Source organism: Triticum aestivum, chromosome 3B (genome assembly GCF_018294505.1).
Source record: "Triticum aestivum cultivar Chinese Spring chromosome 3B, IWGSC CS RefSeq v2.1, whole genome shotgun sequence".
NCBI classification, from domain to species: Eukaryota; Viridiplantae; Streptophyta; class Magnoliopsida; order Poales; family Poaceae; genus Triticum; species Triticum aestivum.
The window spans coordinates 439,975,094-439,992,600 of record NC_057801.1 but is presented as its reverse complement, the minus strand read 5'-3'; positions in this window follow the sequence as shown (position 1 = coordinate 439,992,600).

Sequence of the window (17,507 nt, the reverse complement as noted above, 5' to 3'; positions counted from 1 at the left end):
GCCAACGAACTGGTCTTCTATGCTGAGGACGACTCCTTGATGTAAATTACTTCGGATCCAAAGTCCTTGGCTTGACAGATGAATTCCCCTTCTCTGGCAATTCGAGATTTCTTCCCTTTGAAGGATACTATGAACTGCTTCTCAAAGGAACAACATTCCTTGACCACGTCTTAGCCGAGCTCGTTCAACGTCCGAAGACGTGGGGTCACTTAGCCTCGAAGGCCAATCACATAGGTTTGAATAGTGTTTTCTGGCTTGACAACTTTATCGAAGCGACACTACCCATGATTGGTCAAGCAGTTACTGCTCACCCAAATTGTGGCCCGAGGCAATCTTTTTACTAGCGCGTCCCATCGAAGTGGAGATCGTGCCTGTTTTCTTAGGGATATCATTAAGATTTTGTTTCTCCCCATACGCATAAAGGCATCTTTTGCGGGGAGTGGCGATTTTACCGGCACAACAAAGGGACTCTTGGCCTTTCACCGACCTATAAGAGTAAAAGGATAGCAACAGAAAGAAGTGCACTCTCATTCTCTTTCTCTCTCAAAAAAAGTATGCTCTCATTCCCTTCGCCTGCTGCCTCTCAAGCTCCAACGCCCAGATCCAATCTCGCCCTCCTCCTCCGTAGCACATCCTAGCTCTCATTACCAGCAATGGCTAACACCATCCACAAAGGGCACTGGGCTGGTTCCACTGTTACAGAGGGCACCATCCTAGAGTTGCACAGTGCGGGGTACATCCCCACAGAGGTCACCACTTGCGTGCCAGACGCCAACCAACAGGTGCCCGCTCCCAATCCAGGGGAGAGCGTAGTGTTTGTTCCCCACCTCGTCAGAGGTCTGGTTCCCGCTGCACCCCTTTGTGCGCTTGGTCATGTTCTACTATGGGCTAGATTTTCACCATCCGGCCCCGAACTTCATCCTCCATCTCGCCTCCTTCATCACGGTCTACAAGGCCTTCCTCTATGTTGAGCCGCACTTCGACCTATGGCTGAAGATCTTGGGCGTCAAGCCAAAGCCTAGCGACTCCGACCTTGTGGAGTGTGGAGGTGCCATGATCAGCAAGAACCAGAAGGTCGACTGGTTCAAGGCACTTTCATAGAGACCGTCAAAGAATGGCACTGCGAGTGGTTTTACATCACCGATCCACTCGCCGCTGGCGAGGCCAAGGTCCCCACGTTCTCGGTCGGGCCCCCAAGGAAGCTCGTGTCCTTGAAGAAGAAGGGCATCGCCTGGGGGAACTCGGGGGAGGTGGAGGCATTGATCAAGAAAATCCAGTGGTGGTCTAACCAGAAGAACCTCCAACTAGCAGACATGGTAAACGTCATGCTCCATCGCCGCATCCTTCAACTCCAACTCCGGGCCACCCCAATGTGGGAGCATAAGTCCGAGGACACGTGGCCTTATCTCCACTTCTTCTGCTCCACCTTGGCCGGAATGTGGACGCGGCTGTTCAAGTCGTCCGAGGATGACAACCCTTTGGAAGGGAGTGATCTCGGCTTCGAAGCCGGCTACGACACCCCCGAGGTAATTTGTTAATGTACAACTCTATACTCTGCGATGTAGACCTCGACTAATCAACTGATATTTATGCTTGCAAAAGTGGATCACCAAAGCATAGCGAATGTTGTGCCCCGCGCCACTATCAGAGGGGGAGAGATCCCCCTGCTCACGACCCTCCTAGTTGTGGAGTCGCACCTGGTCATCCCCAAGGGGTCTAAGCTCCAAAAGGGCAAGGCAGGTCTTTGGACCCAGGAGACCTCAATCACTTGATTCAAGGAAACCCACGCCTCCTTCACCCACGAGGACGATGTGGAGGAGGACAAGGGGGAAGAGAACCCTTCCCTCAAGGGGAATGAGGGACTCCTGGATTAAGGGGTCCTCGGGCGTCCGGCCTGTTAACATGGGTCGGACTGATGGGTTATGAAGATACAAGATCGAAGACTCTCACCTGTGTTCGGATGGGACTCTCCTTTGCGTGGATGGCAAGCTTGGCATTTGGATATGTAGATTCCTTTATCTGTAACCAACTTTGTAAAACCCTAGTCCCCTCCGGTGTCTATATAAACCGGAGGGTTTAGTCCGTGGAGGCAATCATAATCATATAGGGTAGACTTCTAGGGTTTTAGCCATTACGATCTCATGGTAGATCAACTCTTGTAATACTCATATTCATCAAGATCAATCAAGCAGGAAGTAGGGTATTACCTCCATAGAGAGGGCCCGAACCTGGGTAAACATCGTGCCCCCCGTCTCCTGTTACCATCAACCCTAGACGCACAGTTCGGGACCCCCTACCCGAGATCCGCTGGTTTTGACACCGACATTGGTGCTTTCATTGAGAGTTCCGCTGTGACGTCTAAGACATGATTGATGGCTCGCCTTGTTGTCAAGGACAGTATCACCTCCAGAGGAGCTCTGGCCCCAGGTCAAACCCTCCGGCTGGGCGGCTTTACCATGACCGCCCGTTCGACCGTCGAGCCAACGATGACTTCTCGGGTCATCGAGAATCGCCTCCGTGTTGACTCTGAACACTCCAAATAGATGGATCCGATGGAGTTATCATCTTTAAACGAACTCCTTGATCGCATCGCCGCCCTAGGGGTCGCTACAGTCTATGATCGGATTGGGCTTAAACCCGATGAGAGAGAAATAAAATCTCCACTGATCACCCATCAGGTAGCGGTAATCAAGGAGCGAAACAAAAACTCTCCCTCTATATTGAGGATGAACTATGTTCGGATTTCCAGGCTTGAAGAGCCGGATACCCATCTACGGAACAACACACCCTGCCCTCCGAACCTAGAATGGGATGATGGGCCTGAAAAATCAGTTGATATCCCAGAGCCCGAACTATTAAGTTCGGAAGTTTCTCAAACTCCGAATCCCAAATTGGGTCAGGGTTCGGACTTAAATCCACCCACGCACCCACCTAGATACACGCTATCATATGTACATACGACATCAGTCACTTTTGGGCTAGATTCCTCCTTGTCAAAGACAAGATCAAAGATTGTTGCGACAAACACGCGATCTCACTATTCTGCAACAATTGCACGGACAAGGGAATCTTCAATGCCATTAACTGCCGTTGCGTATTACACTTCATTGACTTGGCAACCATAGTACAGAAGTACTGCGCAATGGAAAGCGCCTAGAAAACTCAGGCAGCTCCTTGGGAGCCACCAGTTTCCACTCAACCACTCGTCTGGGCAAAAAGGATGCACCCTCGTCAGTCGGTCAATCCAATAGTAAAGAAATCGAAGCCCATTATGGGGCGTGGAACCGTTCTGGAGGGATGGCTCGATAGGCCATGCAAAATACACACAACACCAGATACCATACCAACCCACAACCTTAGAGCATGTTCGATACTCCGGCAAGTGGCCAAGAGCAGCGAGGATCTCCTCACCAAAAATACCGCAGAGCCACCCCATGGAAGACAACGACCCTAGAGTATTGATAGTCTTCGAGACCTTCACCTCAAACAATAGGCGCAAAAGGGCACTCCGCGGCCTTGCTGAAGTCTGCCAAGTAGCAGCAATAAACCCTTGGGACGACACGGCCATAACTTTCAATGCCGGTGACGAACCAAAATTCAGGACAGTCCGGGCACCAGCTGCCTTGGTTCTCAGTCCAATCATGGACGGCTTTCGGCTTACCAAAGTACTCATGGATGGCGGCAGCGGACTAAACCTCATTTACGAGGAAACTCTCAACAAAATGGAAATAGATAGGAGCCGCATTGAGCAAAGTAGCACGACCTTCCGAGGAATCATTCCCAGTCGGGAGGCGCGATGCGCGGGAAAAATCACACTGGACGTGGTATTCGGCACGCCGGAGAATTATCGGTCCGAAGAGATAACCTTCCGAGTGGCCTCTTTCAACCGTGGATATAACGCCTTATTAGGCCGAGATGCATTTACACGCTTCCAAGATATACCTCATTACGGGTACATGAAGCTCAAGATGCCCGGGCCCAATTGTATTATCACTCTTGCCAGTGATCCGGACATAGCACTCCGCGCCGAAAACAAAACTGCAGCCCTGGCCCTCGAGACATTGTCTGAAGCCCTCGCGGCCGAAGAGTTAACCGCACTACGCTCTATGGTGGATAGGGACGACATGATCCTGGACAAGCGACCTAAATCCACCTCCTTTAAACCAGCAGATGAAATAGTCAAATTTAAGGTCCACCCAACGGACCCCAAGAAGACAGCATCCATCGGGGCACATCTGGACCCAACGATTGACGCCGCGCTACGAGAGTTCTTGCGTGAGAACTGGGACATATTCGCCTGGCACCCTTCTGATATGCCGGGAATCCCATGCAGGTTGTCTGAATACAGCCTCAACATACTAAAGGGATATAAAACGGTCAAGCAAACACTGCGGCGCTTTTCTGAACCCAAACGACAAGCTATGGGGGAGGAGCTAGCCAAGTTAATCGATGCCAGATTCATCAGAGAAATAAAACACCCGGACTGGCTGGCAAACCTGGTGATGGTGCCAAAGAAGGATAAATCTTGGCGCCTATGCGTCGATTTCAAAGACCTCAATAAGGCCTGCCCTAAGGATCCATTTCCCCTCCCTCGCATCAATCAGATTATTGATGCTACAGCCGGACATGACTCACTGTGCTTCCTCGACGCATACTCCGGATACCATCAAATCAAAATGAAGGAGTCCGACCAAGCTGCAACAACATTCATTACCCCATATGGGCCGTTCTGCTTCAACACTATGCCCTTCGGACTTAAAAATGCCGGCGCCACCTACCAACGCATAATTCAAACATGCCTGGAGAAACAGATCAGCAAGACAGTTGAAGCGTATGTGGATGACGTTGTTATCAAAACTAGGCACGTCGAGTCATTAATAGACGATCTGCGTCTCACACTCGAGAACCTCCGTACATATGAGATCAAGCTCAATCCAGAAAAATGTGTTTTCGGTGTTCCCGCTGGAAAACTGCTGGGCTTCATTGTTTCCAATAGAGGAATTGAGGCGAACCCAGCTAAATCCGAGCTTTGTCATAGTTGGCTACACCAACAAACCTTAAACAAGTCCAAAAGCTAGCTGGATGTGTGGCAGCTTTAAGCCGCTTTATCTCCAGACTAGGAGAAAAAGCATTGCCACTTTATCGCCTTCTCCGACGCACCGATCACTTCGAGTGGACGGACGCGGCAACGGCCGGACTGGAAGAAATAAAGGTTCTTTTAGCGAGCAACCTAATCCTGGCCGCACCAAACGTCGGCGAACACATGTTATTATACATATCGGCAACACACCAGGTCGTGAGTGTGGTGCTCGTCATTGAACGAAAGGAGGACGGACACAAAGTCCCGCTTCAGAAGCCGGTATACTATGTATCCACTGTCCTCACATCATGCAAATCCCGGTACCCTCATTACCAAAAAAATAGCATACGCGGTCTTCATGGCATCCCGAAAGCTACGACACTATTTTCAAGAGTGCTCAATCATGGTGGCCTCCGAAGTATCACTCAATGACATAATAAACAACCGCGATGCCACGGGCCGGATCGTCAAGTGGGCCATTGAGCTCCTCCCATTCGACATAACATACAGACCGCACCGGGCCATTAAATCCCAAGTACTGGCCGACTTCGTCGTCGAATGGACAGAGGCCGAACTCCCTAAAGAGTATGGCACATATTCCAAGTGGTCATGCACTTCGACGGCTCCAAAATGCTGGCGGGCTTAGGAGCGGGCGTTGTCCTAACATCCCCCCTTTGGAGATATAGTTCGGTACGTACTCCAAATATTATACACAGACTCCAACAATGCAGCTGAATACGAGGCCTTATTGCATGGTCTTCGGATGGCTGCTCCACGGGCATGCAACGCCTGGAAGTGCACGAGGACTCAAACCTCTCAATATCTCAAATAAATGGAGATTTCGATGCCAAAGATCCGAAGATGGCGGCTTACTGTAACGCCATTCTCAAAATGTCAGCTCGGTTCGAGGGGCTCAAGTTTCATCATGTGGCTCAAGAAAGTAATCAAGTGGCGGATGTCCTTGATCGCATAGGCGCCAAGCGCAACCCCGTCCCACCTAACATCTTTCTAGAAAGTCTCTTCAAACCATCCGTGGTGTGGCAAGGGGAGAGCGGCAACACCAGTCCGGATCCGACTATAACCCCAGATTCCGAACACACCGATATCATCGGGGGCTCAGCCACTGAAATAACACCGTCGGCCCATCTTATCATGGCAGTCATTGCCCCATGGACCGAACCCTTCTTGGCTTACCTTAATAGGTGAGAACTCCTTGAGGATCAGAATGAGGCGCGCCGCATTGTTCGGCGCTCGAAAGCCTACAAGGTTCACGACAGAGAACTCTACAAGAAAAGCGCTATTGGAGTACTTCAAAGATGTATCTCCGAGGAAGAGGGGCGGCAGTTCTTGGCTGAAATTCATGCCGGTCTCGGTGGTCACCACGCTGCGGCTCGGGCCCTTGTAAGCAAGGCCTTTCGTACATGTTTCTATTGGCCGACGGCCCGAGAAGATGCATAGGACCTTGTCCAACGTTGTGTCGGATGCCAGCTTTTCGCCAACCAAAGCCATATGCCACCCACCGCTCTACAAACAATCTCCATCACTTGGCCTTTCGCGATCTGGGGGCTTGATATGGTCGGACCCCTTAAAGGAGGAAGCCATAAGAAAAAATATCTGTTGGTCATGGTGGATAAATTCACTAAGTGGATAGAGGCCAAACCAGTTAAAATGGCCGAAGCCGGACCAGTGATAGACTTCATATCCGGTGTTGTACACCGTTATGGTGTTCCACACAGCATCATCACCGATAATGACTCAAATTTCACAGCCGGTGAGGTGAAAACCTGGTGTGTTAATCTGGGCATTAAGCTCGATTATGCATCTGTCTATCACCCACAAACAAACGGTCAAGTCGAACGAGCCAATGATCTTATTATGAGCGGCATTAAGCCCAGAGTAGTGCGGTCTTTGAAAGAATCAGACAAGCACTGGGTCGAGGAGCTCGACTCCGTACTCTGGGGGCTGCGGCCCACGCCCAATCACACTACCGGATATACACTTTTCTTCATGGTGTACGATGCAGATGCTGTGTTACCCTGCGACATTATTCATGACTCACCTCGAGTGCGCATGTATGAAGAGAGAGAGGTCGAGCTTAATCGGCAGGACAGCTTAGATGCCCTGGAGGAGGAGTGCCATGTCGCAAAAGCCCGTTCCGCATTTTATCAACAACAGGCCCGCAGATATCAAAGCAGAGAAGTATGGGCCAAGACTTATAGTGTTGGCGAACTTGTTCTATGCTTGCCGGAGAAGAAAAAGGACAAACTCAAGCCCAAGTGGGAGGGTCCCTTCATCATTGACGAAGTTCTCACTGGAGGAGTGTACCGCCTGTGTGATGCATCAGACAATCGCCTCGAGCCGAATCCATGGAACGCAACCAGACTCCAAAGATTCTATGCCTAGCACCGAATTCTTTGTTCGTCTCCTTATCCCTTTTGTTTCCATTATTTTTCCCTCTCTTTTTTCTTTTTCCTTTTTTGTTTAGCTTTAGAGCTTTCTCGCGGCTAAACCGTGCACCTACGACATACACATCGTCAAATATGTACGTCCATTATACCTGGGGGCTTCTTGTAAAGAAGCTTATTATATTATTTTCCAAGCATTATGCTCACCACATATGTGTCTTTTCCTCGTATGTACCTTTTCTTCGCCATTATATGCATCGATATGACTTAAGTTTTGGCCAAGCTGGGTTGCCTGGCTCCTGTGCTTATGCTCTACGTTCCTGTTAGTTCGGCTAGGGCATAAAGGGAGCACCTCTGCGATTGTTACTACTGGGTCATCCGGATGTGTACCTCAGACTGGGTGAAGCTGAAAGATAGCATTCTTAAGGGACTATTCGGTCGGCGGACTAAAGATGTTTTTTCCATTACACTATGAACCCCCAAATGTTACGTATGCTGCCATTTTTCAATCACAGTTCGGGCATGTACGTTAACGCATGCTCACCCAAGGAAAGGAACCCTTAATGGAACTATTCCCTCTGGAAGATGTTTCTTACAATCACAACATAATATAACATGGCTAGCCGGATACAACTTGTCTGTTCAAGCAACTATGACCCCTACGCATGGTTTCCATGCATACCCCAGTTTATTTTGCCGCTTAGGTATTCGGAAACACTCTGCACCTTCGGGTCCAGAGGTCAAAGCGAAAAGGTCTGCCATGACAATCTTTTTACAATCCGGCTAGGGACTAATATGTCAAGGAAAGTACATAGTCACTTGGACTCAAAAATTTCCTCTTCTATGCCGTCCAACAGGTTTTCTAGCTTACAATCCCGTTGAGAATATTTTGCGACTACTTTTACCTGGTCATATACCAAACTAACGGGAATTTCTTTTCCATCTGACCCTAAAGGTCCGACCCGAGCCATATGATTTGGATCAAGCTTGGTATACCGTGTTTTCACCATGGCCCAGGCCTCTCGCGCACCTTCCCAGCAGGCCGATATCTTCCACAATCGAAAATGCCACCGCGCTCCCTTGAATAGTTGTACAAGCTCCTCCATACTTCCTGGAGGGAAGGCAGATGGCCATAAGGCCTTGGCAACACTTTGCATCGCCTGCCGAGCTCGCTCGAGCATTTGCGACAGATCTTGTAGCAGATCGCCCGAAGACCGGACATCTCCTCTTCGGGACGGCCAGTCAACATACCTACAGACATAACTCTGTCAGTTCCTTCCCTCGCCAAATTACGCGGAAGTAAGTTTGAACACATAGTAAATATGTCACCTCCCAGTCTCTTATTTTCCTTCACGGAGTCAGCCAGCTGGGCCCGCACATCTTTCAGTTCTTCGCCCAGCTGGATGTTGGAATCCTGGAGTTTGTTTTTCTCCTCCCTGACCCGTGTCAGTATACGTTCGCTCACGGCCAGTTGCCTTTTGGCTTCTTGTTCACCCGCTCGTGCGACTTCTAGTGCCTCTCCTGGATGATCTGACGATCCTGCCATAAGATATGCAACTGTGTTAGCATTGCTGGTATATAATTCTATTTTTCTCGATGGAGGGACACATTACCAAGCGATGTCTTCTTGGATTTCTCCAGTTCGGCTGTCACAGAAGATAGTTGGGTTCGACACTTTTCCAGCTCTTGAGACAACATGTTGTTCTTCTCCATAAGCACCTGGTTTTACAATGATCCTTAAATCAGCCGAATCAACTGCTTCAAGTCTCGGGGGCTACTGGTACATAATTATCAGGTTTATACAATGTGATCTTACCAGCATATCTTTCAAATATTGGTCTGTGGCTCTGGAAAGCCCGTCTCGAGCAGCTCGGATGTATGCATCAACTGAGATGAAGGCATTGAATGCCTCTTTTGAAAAGCCAGGGTCGCAAAGAGAGGCCCTCCAGCGCTGATGGTTCATGACGCTCTCCACTTCCGAGTTTGTGACGGACACATCATCCGAATCCTCTGCCAAAGGACAATCCGGCGGCACTCCCGCACCAGCCCTTGTTGTTACAATAGGGTCTAGAACTTGGTTGTTGGGAGTATGACTAGTAGGACTCTTGAACATAGTCCGGCGAACGCTTTTTCTAATAAGACACGAACGGATAATGTCACAGTCAGATGTGACCGCCAAAGGGCATATTTACAAAGCCATACCTTTTTGATGACGACTCCGATGTGTCTTCGCTGGCCTTCCTCTTCGAAAGCTTGCCCGGTGCGGGCCGTGCTCTCTTTGGAATCGCCTCTGGTGCAGGATGGCACATCGAGCGCCTCCCCTTTGGAGCACGAGATAGTGCGGTGGGTGAGGCAGAATGAGGAAGCTCTTTCGAAGGAGATGTCTCCTGATTACTTATGTGTGAGGCAGGGAGAAGACCAGGATAGTCAGCAGTGATGGCCACTTCTGTGTCGTCATAGCTTGCTTGGTAGAACACCCCATCCTCGAGCTCCACAAATATATCTGGATCCTGTTCGAATCCGGGGTCGAGGTCCCATTTGTGGTCCTCTGGCTGTGGGGCAGGGTTGTGGAGCCCCTTGGTGATCTTCCACCATTCTTGTTACAAATGGACAGATTAATATCCATGGAAAGTGACTCAGGGAGCAAAATGAGTAGAGTAGTGGGATTGGAACTCACCCAGCTAGGAGGATTGTACATGGCAAATCCGTCTCGGCGCTTAATACGAATGAATTCCTCTTTCTCCCCTTTGTATAGTTCGACCAATATTTTGGCCAAAGCGGCGGGGGTGTCCGGACCCTTCTGACCACAGTGGGAGGCGTCATCTTCCCCATTATAGTGCCACATGGGAAGCCTTCTGTATTGGAGTGGCTGAACCCCTCGTACTATGGAAGTCGCCATTACCTCGACTATTGATAATCCGGACTGGGCGAGCGTTTTTATCTTGCTCATCAATTGACGGACTTCAGCGCCATCTTCCTCCTCGAGGCTCCGAGGGCGCCAGCTGTGGCGTTTCTTCAACGGAACACTTGAAAATTCGGGAAGACTCATTCTGACTGGGTCGGGAAGGGCGACGTCCTCGATATAGAACCATTCGAAAGGCCACTCTTCAGATGCCTTCTTCGACATGCCGGATAGGTATCCGGTCCCGGTGATGCGCCATACCTCAGCTCCGCCCACTTCAAATATTGATCCCTCTTGGCTATGATGAACAAGGCAGAATAGTTTCCTCCATAATTCAAAATGGGCCTCACAACCCAGGAATAGCTCACAAAGAGCAACGTAACCCGTGATGTGCAAGATGGAGGCAAGAGTGAAATTGTGCAGTTGGAGGCCATAATACTCCAGAAGCCCTCGGGGGAACGGGTGGATTGGAAATCCAACGCCTCTCAACAAGTAGGGAATGAAGCACAATCGTTCCCCCTGGATGGATTGGGGAAATTCTCGGCCTGAGCCCCGCCGTCGAGGGAAGTCAATCCTGCTCGAACGGGGACTAGATCCGCGAGGGGAAGAAATCCCTGTGTCTACAGCTTCACTAGCTGACTATGGGGTACGAAACATTTCTCCCAATCGCCTTTTCCGGGGCCGAGGGGACAGGAGGAAGAGCTGGGAGCGCTAGCCATGTTGGAATGGCTTCTCCTAGCAAGCTTTGAGAATTCCGTGCTTGGTGTGGAATGGATATGAAGATCCCAATCTCTTTAAATAGACGCTCTTCTTACATGGTCAGGGTGATATGTGCAAAAATACCCCGACCTCTCGTATCCGCTCGACACATGGAAGCTGAAGTCAGGAAGGTGTGGAAGCTGATGGGCGCGACATTAAATGGAAAGCCGAATACTGCTCTTTAAGTCAGGTACTTTAAAGTAATCGGAGGAGGAACACACCTTGCAATGCCGAAGACAATCTGCGGCCGAACACATCGTCATTGAAAGACTGGTTCGGGGGCTACTGAGGGAGTCCTGGATTAAGGGGTCCTCAGGCGTCCGGCCTGTTTACATGGGCCGGACTGATGGGCTGTGAAGATACAAGACCGAAGACTCTCACCCATGTCCGGATGGGACTCTCCTTTGTGTGGATGGCAAGCTTGGCGTTCAGATATGTAGATTCCTTTCTCTGTAACCGACTTTGTACAACCGTAGTCCCCTCCGGTGTCTATATAAACCGGAGGGTTTAGTTCGTAGAGGCAATCATAATCATACATGATAGACTTCTAGGGTTTTAGCCATTACGATCTCGTGGTAGATCAACTCTTGTAATACTCATATTCATCAAGATCAATCAAGCAGGAAGTAGGGTATTTCCTCCATAGAGAGGGCCCAAACCTGGGTAAACATCGTGTCCCCCGTCTCCTGTTACCATCAACCCTAGACGCACAGTTCAGGACCCCCTACCCGAGATCCGCCGGTTTTGACACCGACATGGAAGAGAGCGGTGTTCGAGGACGCCGAGGCCGAAGCGCGACCAAATGGTTAGAAGAGGACGCACAAGGCCCCTGTCGAGCCTGCCAGTAGGCTCGCTCCACCGGAGAAGATTACCTTCTCCGACGAGTTAGTCGATGACCTCCTCGATATGGGGAGGGAGAAGCCTGCTCCCTGGAGGTATGTCATCGTCATTATGTCCTTTTTAACATGTCTTTCCATCAAGATAAAACTCATATGAGAAGTTTTCTTCACTCCGCCAAGGGCGCGTCTCAGTGGCGACTCCTCAAATGGGCTGCCACCCGCTAGCGGGACGCCCGATCCCGCCACTCCCCCTCCAGCTCAAGAGGGGCTGGGGGAAGCGACATCTACTCTGGCCCCTCCAGTTAACATAGCGGGGGCTGAAGAGTCGGTTATCGTGGCCGAAGTCGAGACCTCGGCCCAACAGGGCCAAGGGGATAGGGTCCCCGAAGTCAACCGACACCAACGCCACCGCAGGAGACCCTCGTGCCTAGCACTTCGGTGTTGGGTTCTGAGGTTCTGCCATCCCTGCCTCCCGCCCCAGGGCGCGCTACTGCAAGGTGGACCAAATAGATGGAGGTAGCCCTAACGGACTCCTCCCTCAAGGAAGACCACCACGCGTTGATAGGCGTGGTGCTGCAGGGCTTCCGGTGTGTAGAGGCCGGAATGTGTGAGGTCTTCAAGGGCCTCATCACGAGCTTCGAGGTATTTTTCTGTATTTGTATTAAGAATAACCTCCCCGTGTAGATTTATTTGCAAATCCATGTATCTGTCCGAAGACGTTTTCACTTATTGATATGGCCATTAACACGCTTGCTACTGTTGTCTTTCCTCAGGATGTTACTGGTATGGTCGTTCAAAATTATGTGTTGGCGCATATATGCTTGAGGTCAGAGACTTGTACGTAAAATATGATGACACATACATGGACGTACATGTTGAAGATACTAGTTCTGTGCATGAATATGCCTTGAACACTAGTGGAGACAAAAGATACCAACTAAACGCTATTTCTTTGGAGACGGGTCGATGGAGGACAGTAGGATATCTATATGAAAAAACTATCTCAAGAAATCAAGAGTTCTTTATGCATCTGCACGTTGATCTGGTCAATGGAAAAAAGAAAAACTAAATTGATTTTTAGTTGGTATTTATGCAAGCAATTCCCATGGGATCCCGGGAAAGAACATTTGCCGGTTGGAGATAAATGGAAAGGACACAAAACAAAGGATTTTTCTCCGACTAAATTTATTTGCCCGACTGCTATGAGGATATTGTCGTGGTACTAAGTCTGACAGTAAGAGTAGGGGGTACGTATGAGGAGGCGAGGCCCTAGCTACGGTGAGGTTGTACACACGAGTTTACGAGTTCATGCCCCTCTCGGAGGAGGTAAAAGCCCTACGTCTCGGTGCCCTGAGGCGGTCGACTGGAATATGGGTGTGTGTGTTACAGGGGGTGTGAATCCTTGTCCCAGAGGAGGGGGTGGCTTATATAGAGTGCACCAGGACCCCAACCCACCTCCGTTATAGGGGTTCAATGTACATTAAGATAGGGCGTTACTGATAACGCTGCTAGCTATAAAGTGTATTTAATGACCTTTAAGACTACGGAGTGAACGTCTGACCGTTGCTGTCCTGAGTGACTCCTGGTCTCCTGTAGGTCGAGTGGTTCCTTGTATGGTCGAATGGCTTTGTCTTGGTCGAGTGAAATTAGGGGGGAGGGGTACCCGAGTGAGATGACTGGTCGAGTGTATTGCACTCGACGACTTCACTTGGTACTCTCTGCTGTTCTTTGAATGTATTTGCTCCTAGGATAGTGACCTTGGGTGGGGCATATAGGTCAGGCCCATGACCCTACCCTAGGTATATGGCATCGTCATTAGCCCCAAAATGGATTGAGGTCCGAGTGGAAAGAAGGTTGAAGTTCGTCCTGCCTTGACTCTTGTGCTTCACAAGTACCCATGCTGCATTGAAGGCCTATGCTGAAACTTCGGCTTCATTTCAGTCGCCTTGATCGATTTAGAAATTGTTGAGTGGACTTATGCTGGCACTCGTCGAATGTTGCTTCGATACTAAATCTTCGGTGCGATTGGTTATTATGGATCCCGGATCCTACGGGATTCGAAAATTTGGGGAAGCGCATGAGGCGGAGCGCGCCGTAGTAAGCGGGACAGATAGACAGGGGCGCCTTGATTTCCGTGCCACCTTTTTCGCCACGTACCTGGCGCACGACTGTTGCGGGATTTGACAGGATTGCTCGGGCCCACGCATTAGCCACTCGGAAGCAGGTCGTTAAAAGGCGTCGGGGCCGAGGCGTCTGCACTGTGTGCCCTCATTCCCCTTCTTCCTTCTCTGCTTCTCCACGGCATCTTCGTCCGCCCTCGATGCCGCCGCCCCGCCAGTGCATAGCTCGCCACCATGGTGAAGGACAAGACGACGGCACTGGAACGCGTGAAAAAGGCGATGGAGACGACGAAGGGCAAGAAGATGAGTCAGGGGTCATCGTCGAGGTCTACGCTGCCGCTAGGCTAGATCCAGGGTGATTGGATCCGATCTTTGCTCCGGGAATAGGATCTAGAAGAGCTGGCCGCCTCTGGATTGATCACTGCCGGGGCTACGAGGTTGCCAGAGGGGGAGACAGAGCCTCAACCGCGGTCGGGTGAGTGTGTCCTTCTTGCTACCCATGCCGACCATGGCTTCTCTCTTCCTCCACATCCTTTTTCCGGGATTCTTGAACTTTTTCGGTGCTCAACTTCGCCACTTCTCTCCCAACACCATCACGTATCTTGCTGCATTCGTGTCTATGTGCGAGAACTTCTTGGGTTGTCGACCGCACTGGGGTCTCTTCAAGCACATTTTTATGATTCGTTCCCAGACTATAAAGAAGGCAAATTCGAGTGACAAGAGGATGCACGTGATCCAGATGTGCGGGGGTCTAGGGATCCATATGAGGAAAAGGAGCACTTTCCCTACCATGACCCTTCCCGAGTCGGTCAGGGGCTGGCAGTCGACCTGGTTCTACTGCCAGGATATTGCGACCCCCGGTCAGTCGACCGGTCTTCCCTCTTTCTCCCTAGATCGTGCCCAATAACCTTCTTCACTGACTGTGACCGCAGCGGATAAAGTAGAGATGGACATGTTGGTCGAGAGGGTAGTCCAGTTGGTCCGTCAGGGTGTGACTGGCATGGACTTGTTGGAGGTGTTTCTCAGTCGATGCATCCAGCCGCTCCAAGCTCATGACCACCCGATGTGGATGTACTCGGGTGCCAACGACACCGCTCGGGTTCACCCAAAGGAGGTTACAGATGATACGGTGGCCCTGTGGCTGAAGCGCATTACCGGGAATAAGGACAACCCCAGGGGAGCCAGGAGGGTCGATCCATTTGACACTGACAACCAGCCGGACAAGGTCCGACCCTTGCTACCGAGTGTACTTCAATCTGTCCTGTAATTATTCTAAATCCAACTGATGTTTCTTTGACTTCTTGCTTTGTAGGTTTATATTGAGATGTACTCAATGCCCAATGCTGAACAAGCTCTGGAGCAAGACCAGGAGGGAGAGGACAGTGTAGAGGAGAGCGGCGACTGGCAATCCCTTGAGGACGATGATGAAGAAAACGATGAGTCGGATGATGAAGAGGAGGTCGACTCACCACCTCGCACAGAGCGTCAATCCAAGCAGCTCCAAGATCCGGTGGGCGGGTGAGACAAGACTGTGGCTCTGAGTACGCAAGCACATAAGCGCACTCGAACTTCGACTCCGGAACCCACAGAGAAGGTCGCCAAGCAACCCAAGGTCGCCCCTTCGAAGCCTCAGAAGGCCTTGCCCAAGATCAAGATGGACGTTCTTGTCGCTTCTGCGTGAGTGTTCTTTATTTCGGTGTTTTCTCTATCGACTCATACTTCCGTTCTGACCGAATGGATTATGAACTTTTCAGTGCTGCAACTTGCGCGGCCTCCATGGATGTTGACAAGGCCCCGGGTGATGAGGAGGCTAATGACGCGGCTACTTCAAAAGCGGGTATGCTCTTGTCATCTTGAATTTGTTTTGCCGATTGGGTTGTCGATCGATTGAACTCTTACAATTGCTTTTTTTTGCAGCTCCACGGGACGTCATTGAGCTTTCGGGCGATGAGGAAGAAGTGCCTTTGAAAGAGAGGAGAAGGAGGGGCAGGGCCTCAAGCGGAGGACTGCCGAGGGTCGGGTGCCTCAGTCGACACCGGCACCAAAGATGGTGGTCCAGCAATCCGGAGATCTGGCTCGGGCCAATGTTATCTTTGCCAATCCACTATCAACTAACTGTCCTTCGGTGTCGACTGCCGCGCCCACACAACTCCATGCTTCAGATCCTGTGATCGCTCCGACTGTACTGCCATCATCGCTCTTCACTGCATATCGCACTCCAGTCGACCCGCCGAGTGCCGCCAGGGAGGCCCTTCTCTAGGAAAACCTCGTGATGGAGCAGATGAAGGTAGTGCACGAGGCCAGTCAGGTTGCCTGCAATGCCAGCACTGCTCTGCAAGCCAACATCAAGGTTAGTTGGTTTCCGACTGGTCTCATGACTAGTGATAGTTACAACTGCTGCTTCATTGTCCGCGAGGTGTCCTTGGATGAGCGTTTTGGAACCTTTTATGTGCATCTATCATGGGTCTGCATTTCACCTCCAATCACTACTGGGTGTTCTGACTTAGAGTTGGATAGATCTTCCACTTGAGTCGACCAGGTTGAGTCGAGTATTTTTTTGAACCAGTGGGGGCACGCAGAGTGCACCCACTAGGTGTAGTCCCCGAGACCGCGGTCGACTACTGGTAGTCGGCTGGGGTCTGAGAATCTCTTTTTTACTCCTGCTGGGCAGACCATGCCGAGTGGAAAACCAGACCAATGGGGGCACGCCAAGTGCACCCACTGGGTGTAGTCCCTGAGACTACTGTTAAATGTTTGATTCGGCGGTAGTCTTAGAGCAATTTTCACTATGATTGACTTTTGTTTCCGTCGACTAGCATATCTTATTTGCTGACTGCAGAAATCTTGTGATCTTGGGGCTCAATTTGCCGAACTGAAGAAGAAACAGATCATCCTCAACTTTGATCTGGAGCTGGCCAAGAAGAATCTCAAGAAGGCCCAGGACGAAGCAGCTACCATGGGAGGTAACAATTTGTCGACTGTCCACCTTATGACTCTTTTTTTAGTCTCTTTGAACCGAGTGACTCCACTCGAACAGATGTGCGTACTGAAAACCGTCAACTCCAAGCTCGTTTGAAGAATGTTATTTCTTTAGAGAAAATGAAGCAGGCTCTGGAGAAGAAGGATCAAGACCTTGCCGCAGCTCAGAAGGAGGCGCGAGAGAAAACAACACTTGCTGACAAGAAGCTGGCCTCATTCAACAAGTTGGAAGAGGAGAACTCCAAGTTGAAGACTGCCATTTCTGAAGCCAACCAGGAGGTTGCGAGGCTGAAGAAGGACAAGGAAAACTTGACTGACGAGGTTGGAAGTCTCAAGGCCAAGAAGGGTGAACTGGAAGCTTATCTGGGACAGCTTGCTGAGAAGCTGGTCTTGAAGCTTGAACATATTTTCCTTTGTACGACT